At 36.9% G+C, this 5878-nt stretch overlaps 1 long non-coding RNA gene across 1 annotated transcript; it reads left to right on the top strand.

Annotated features, from left to right (window-relative positions):
* Positions 1 to 994: 994 nt before the first annotated feature.
* LOC122760718 lies at positions 995 to 5391 on the top strand. The gene is made up of 3 exons (XR_006358475.1): positions 995 to 1197; positions 4768 to 5016; positions 5316 to 5391. It is a non-coding gene; the product is annotated as an uncharacterized LOC122760718 (long non-coding RNA).
* Positions 5392 to 5878: the final 487 nt, after the last annotated feature.

Genomic DNA, 5878 nt, shown 5'->3' with positions numbered 1-5878 from the left:
TTCTGCCTTTTATTTTGGAACAAGGACAACCCACTGGTTTCACACTGTGTTGAAAGAACATTACAGTCGTTTGAAAAGATCTTGACTTTTAATGTGCTTCTATAAAGTTTTACAGGGTGCAGCTAATTTGCATTTGACCTTTTAAAGTTTAAGGCTGTCTACTGTGTTTTTGAGCCAACGTTGAACACAAATCAAAATAACAATGGAAAAACAAAATATAGAAATATTGCTACTGCTGCTGCTGCTGTGGCAAACATCCTCTTTGTTTTATTGCACTGAACTGTGCCATATTGTAATTTCAAGTGAATTCTAGTTAATTATTAAATGCTTGATGTTTTATATAAGTTTTCTCTCTATAGATATTTGTTTTTTTATTTGTTGATTAGGACTGAGCACTCTTCCCAGATTTTATAGATGAATAATGTGATTTAAAAAAAAAACAACCCAGAATACACAGAATGTTTATTTAATTAGAAATAATAAAACAAAATCCACAACACAACTAAAATTTATTTAATGTTTATTTAATTATTTAAGAAATAATATTCTGTGTAACATGGCCAGTCCACCTGTCATCATACTGTGTTACTTTGCCCTGACTTGCAGCAATTATCATTTCTAATTAATATTGATTAGGCCTGGCCTGTGGTTCTCAAATGCCCTTTAGGTCTTGTTTTATGTGTAATCAGTGCTGTTTTGTTGTTTTTCGATGGACAATACAGATTTATTCTCTTCAATTTTCTTTCCAAAAATCCCAAACATATTAGTTTAAGGTGCAAAAATGACCACACCCATAAAATAACTGCTCAATTTAAACTGTTCAATCTACAGCCAATTTATCTCCCACTGCAAAACCAAGACAGTAATGTTCATGTGACAGACAACAGTAGTGGGTGGGTTGTCACGTGGATCTGTTTACGCCTCGAGTCATTTCCGCAACGGGATGATTGACAGACAGTTCGTCCAATCAGAGGACGAGCCTGGAACCGAGGACGTGACGGACGTTTACGCTCTTACATGAAAAAAAAAGAAGCTAGCGGATTAAAGTGTTCATGATCGTACTGCCAACGCTAAAACGGGATGAAAAACTTATTCGCCGTGCCTCAGATTCCCACACGTGACGCGTCCTAAAGGAGAGCGATGTCATTGTCATCAGATAAACTCATCGACAACATAAATCTGCGGGCTGGAATAAAGGTAAACAGCCGCGAGAGCAGGCTAGCCACCTGTGTTAGCGTCCTGCTAACTCAGGACAGGACAGTGTGTTTTTGTTGCTGGCTGCATGTATATATGTTCACGGAAACTGTAGCCACCCCTTATTTTGTGACAATAACGTCTCTGCCTTTATTGTATTTATCAGTTTAGTGTGTAAACCGATTAGATTTGAGGTTAGTTGGGCTCTAATATGTCAGTGTGTATGGCAAGCCTTTTAACGTTTAATCGTCAAATTTGACTGTCTGGAATTACCATGACAGAATTCTGCATCTCTCTAATTACAGTTTCTATGGCAAGCCTATTTAATTAAAGTTTTTATAGGGACAGACACAAAAACATTGTACTGCTGCTGATGTCCAATGCATGCAGTGTTTGCAGCAAATTCTAATTTGAAAACCTTTTATAACGGAGATAGATGGTGAATATAAGAAATTAAACTAGTATAAAAGTATAAAACATTCAATAATAAATGCATTTAAACATTACATTTCACACAACATCTAAGGACCTTTAACATTTAATCCCCAAGTTTGACTTATCTGGAATTTACTATTACAGACTAGTTGTAGAGATATGTGACATCATTCTTACTCGTCAGAACTACACTTTCAGATATTCAGATTCAGATTGACGTTTCTTTTGCCTTTAATGCGTATGGGGTTTGTCTCTAGTTGGGTTTGTCTCTTAATACCACTTCATTCTGTCTGAAACTTAATTCCAGATATCTAAAAAGGACAATGTACATATCTTCAATTCAATTGTGGATGTCCTCAACTTAATTGTAGATATCTGTAATGACACATCGCATACACATGAATGGCTGAAGTGATGTAATTTTGACCAGTAAACACTGACTTGCAGATATCTGAAACCGTAGTTTTAAATAGTAAGAATGATGTTGCAGAAATCAGTAGGGAATATTGTGTCTACTGATTACTGAGGTTAAAACCGCTTGCCAAAAGTGGAGGCATCTCACTGTTATCTCACTGCTAATGCCTTATGTTGCTCACTGCTCTCATGAAGGATGTTGCATTCACTTCCCCTTTGGGTTATTTCCATCATAATTTAGCTGCTATTTCAGTAACCTGTGGTCATGTCCTTCCATAATACTTTGTACATATTGCACCAGCTAACCATAGTAAGACTCTGAAGACATGACTGTCATTTACTGCACTTAGCGAACATTTATTTACAAATTAGACATATCAAGACAAAAACATCTGAACTCTTGTCTTTCTTCTAGCATTGCGATCTGCAGTGTCACTCCAGTCACATGGAATTAAGACTACATTAATATGGTTTATTACAACTAGACAGCACAGTCAATTATGAAATACAGTCACAGCAGTCAAAAGAAAGAAAATCTTGTTACCGATTTAAGCCTTTAATCAAATTTTAGCATGGATTTATTCTTCATTCTGATCATGTTAAGTCACAGAGGTCTGTATCTATTTGGTTTAATGGGAATAATAATAATAAAGAAAACAATAGTTCATTTTTAGCGGATTTCAACAAATCATACTTCAAAATGTCGAATTGGAAATGAAGGGATTCAGATCGACAGTAGCAGGGTGATGACAGATCAAAGGATCAGAGGCAAACCGCACAGATGCACGCACACAAACATGCCGAAATGACTCGCAAATCCCAATGGAATTTTCTTCACAAAATACATAGTGTATGTTGTAGTTCATATTCATTTTTAAAACCATGGTTACTATCACAGACAATATCAACCAGTCTTATGTTATCTTTGAGCAAATTTCAACTTTATATAAAATTAATATTTATATCACATGCTACTGAACAAGGCAGCTTTGTCGTGGAGCTGCAGTGGTTAGTCTATAGATCCAGATAAAATTAATCTGCAGATATTGTGATAATGAAATAATCCTTGAAATTATTTTTCAAATGAATATTTCTGGTATTCTGAGCAGCTTAGTTTTTGTCTGTCAGTTTAATAGATTTTTAAATATTGGACTGTCGTTAGCCGTGTTAAACAATATGTTTAATAGCTTCACATTGTGCTTCGGGACATGCGACTGCATATCACTGTTTTCCATTATTTTATTGACTCATTGATTATAGCCAAAATAATTATTAGCTCATTAGTTGATGCTCATTATGGTTATTAGTTGCAGCCTCCTTTTTATGCTGGGTCAGATTCACAGGTATTTTTTTGCATAATTATGACAAGGTTAATATAATTATTATTTTATATATCTGTTAAAGGGGCATTTGAAATGAAACAGTAAGAGCGGCAAGCGTAATGACTATAGTCATGAAAACAAAAAGAATTCTTGATTACTACTTTTCTATTTACAAATGCCTCTGTGGTCCAAAACCTGGCAACTATTTTGCTGGTTTTTCCTTGCTCTTGTACTCCTCTTAATGACATGTTCGGCATGCACAGAGTGCACTAAAGGCAACTGGCAATGAAACATAGAAAATACAATAGCAAGATTGAGCCTGGAATGCACTCACAGGAACAAACCATGTCCAAAGTGATAATGAAAACTGGCCAGGTTTATGCCATATTTAATACTTTGATGCTGTTACTGAAGGTGCATTACCAAATGTCGATGCTCCGACACTCGGATTGTAAATGTTCAAGTTTGGCGAAGATCAATGTTGAGAATTGCCGCATGACGTCATGTACTTGCCGGCGACCAGTATAATTTCTGTGGGTGGGCACTACGAGAAAAACCAAACAATTTGGTGTGAGTGCAGCATTAGAAGGCAATCAAAGACAGATTCTCAACTGACATTAAAGTTCCTATGTAATTGCTTACCATGACCTGCTTTTTTCACTGCTAAAAGAAAATTTTAAAAGAGAAGTGAATGCTAAGGATAACATAACCCCTTAATTTTGACTTATAGGTCCCATGTGTAAGAATTTGTGACACTTACAGTAATGGTGAGACTGATCTATGGTGGCATTTCGCATGCCAGAAAGGATGTCTTTGTTTCCATAACAAAGACATCCAGTAACCAGCAGTAACCTTCCACTTTAAAACACATGCTCTGGCTGGTTAAACCATTTGCTTTGCTGTAGGAACATGGCAGTGCAAGATGGCAGCCTCCGAAAACCCTAACCCCAACCCTAACCCAAGGCCCTTTGCTAAATTACACACAAAAAGGCTTAATATAAGGCTACAAAACAAGCACATTTTATTTTAAAATGATTATACATGCATACAAACCAATAAGCCTGCCAATAAACCCCCCTAATGTTACACACTGAACCTTAATTATGTCATATGTCCACAAATCATAGTGTTAGTTTACCAGGTTGCCTCATGGATATGGCATTTCAATCAACTCGCAGTATCCATGAAAAAAATGAGACTGAACTGTAATGGGCTTCTGGTTAAATCTCTTACAGCTATTGCAAACCAGTCCTTGTTGTTGGTGTAAGAATTAAGATCGTTTTCTATGTGACACCTGAAAATTTTTTATGAATAACATTTATACATTTAAATGAAGAAATGTCAACATTATTTAAATGATCTAACTAATAAACATTGTTGTTGTTATTGTGTTTTTCCACAGTTGACATCAAATGGTGCATAGGGCTTCCCCTCTAGGTCAACGTGTGTGTGTGTGTGTGTGTGTGTGTTTGTGTGTTTATGGTGTATGTTAATGAGTGAGCACCTTAGCAGCTAGGGGTTATAAAGTGATGCCAAGATGCTCCTGTCGCTGGGAATGCTGATGCTGTCGGGCACACAGATCTACACCATCTTCACCGTTCAGCTCTTCGCTTTCCTCAACCTGCTGCCTGTGGAGGCCGATATCGCTGCTGTGAGTAATTAGACAGACAACCTCCTCTTCTTCTTCATTCTGCTTCTTCCCTTTGGGATTGTCACAGTGGCTCATCCACAGATAACAATTGTACAGCAAATTATATTCCCATTTGTTCAGCTGTGTAGCAATAGCATGATCAGAATGACAGGCTTGTTTGTTATCATCTAAATGCCCTCAGTAGTTAAAACCACTAAACCTATCTCTTGGTTTAAAACGATCCCGACCTATTAGTGCATCAGACTTCCATCGTCGTTTTGATGCAAATGTAATGATGCTTAATTTCTTCCATCTTTCAGTACTCATTTGACAACAAAACAGAGAACTTTGATGACCTGCCTGCGCGGTTCGGCTTTCGTCTTCCCAGCGATGGACTGAAGGTGAGTGTGGAGAGGTCGCAGGCATTTGCTCGACAAGTTTGTAAACTGATGTGCTTTTTCCATCTGCTAGCAATTAATTAGATTTTACCATAAGAACTTAAAAAGCAAACACATACATGGCTAAGTATTGTTGAAAGACATTTATTTAAGGACTAACAAGATACCATTAATAAATGTAACCTTTTTATCATTTGAAAGATACAAAAATGAGGAAAAATAGCCATAGTCAAAAAAGACGAAAGAACACACAAACAATAGAACTAATGTCAAAATCACACCAGTCAAACTCCGGCGAGACTGATGTGCAGCTCCATCAACGTTTGTTAACCCTCGCTAAATATGCTCCCGAAACATTGTGGCTTTGTGTTGGAGATTGTAAGACAGTATGTTGTTGTTGATGCCACCCCCACCACACCTGGCAACATATTTACTGTTTGACCCACATAGCTCACAAACACAGCGAATGATTCATGTCTATTGAC

This window comes from Solea senegalensis, unplaced genomic scaffold (assembly GCF_019176455.1).
Source record: "Solea senegalensis isolate Sse05_10M unplaced genomic scaffold, IFAPA_SoseM_1 scf7180000013981, whole genome shotgun sequence".
Classification (NCBI taxonomy): Eukaryota; Metazoa; Chordata; class Actinopteri; order Pleuronectiformes; family Soleidae; genus Solea; species Solea senegalensis.
The sequence above is the reverse complement of the archived record's forward strand: the minus strand, read 5'-3'. Positions and strand labels throughout refer to the sequence as shown.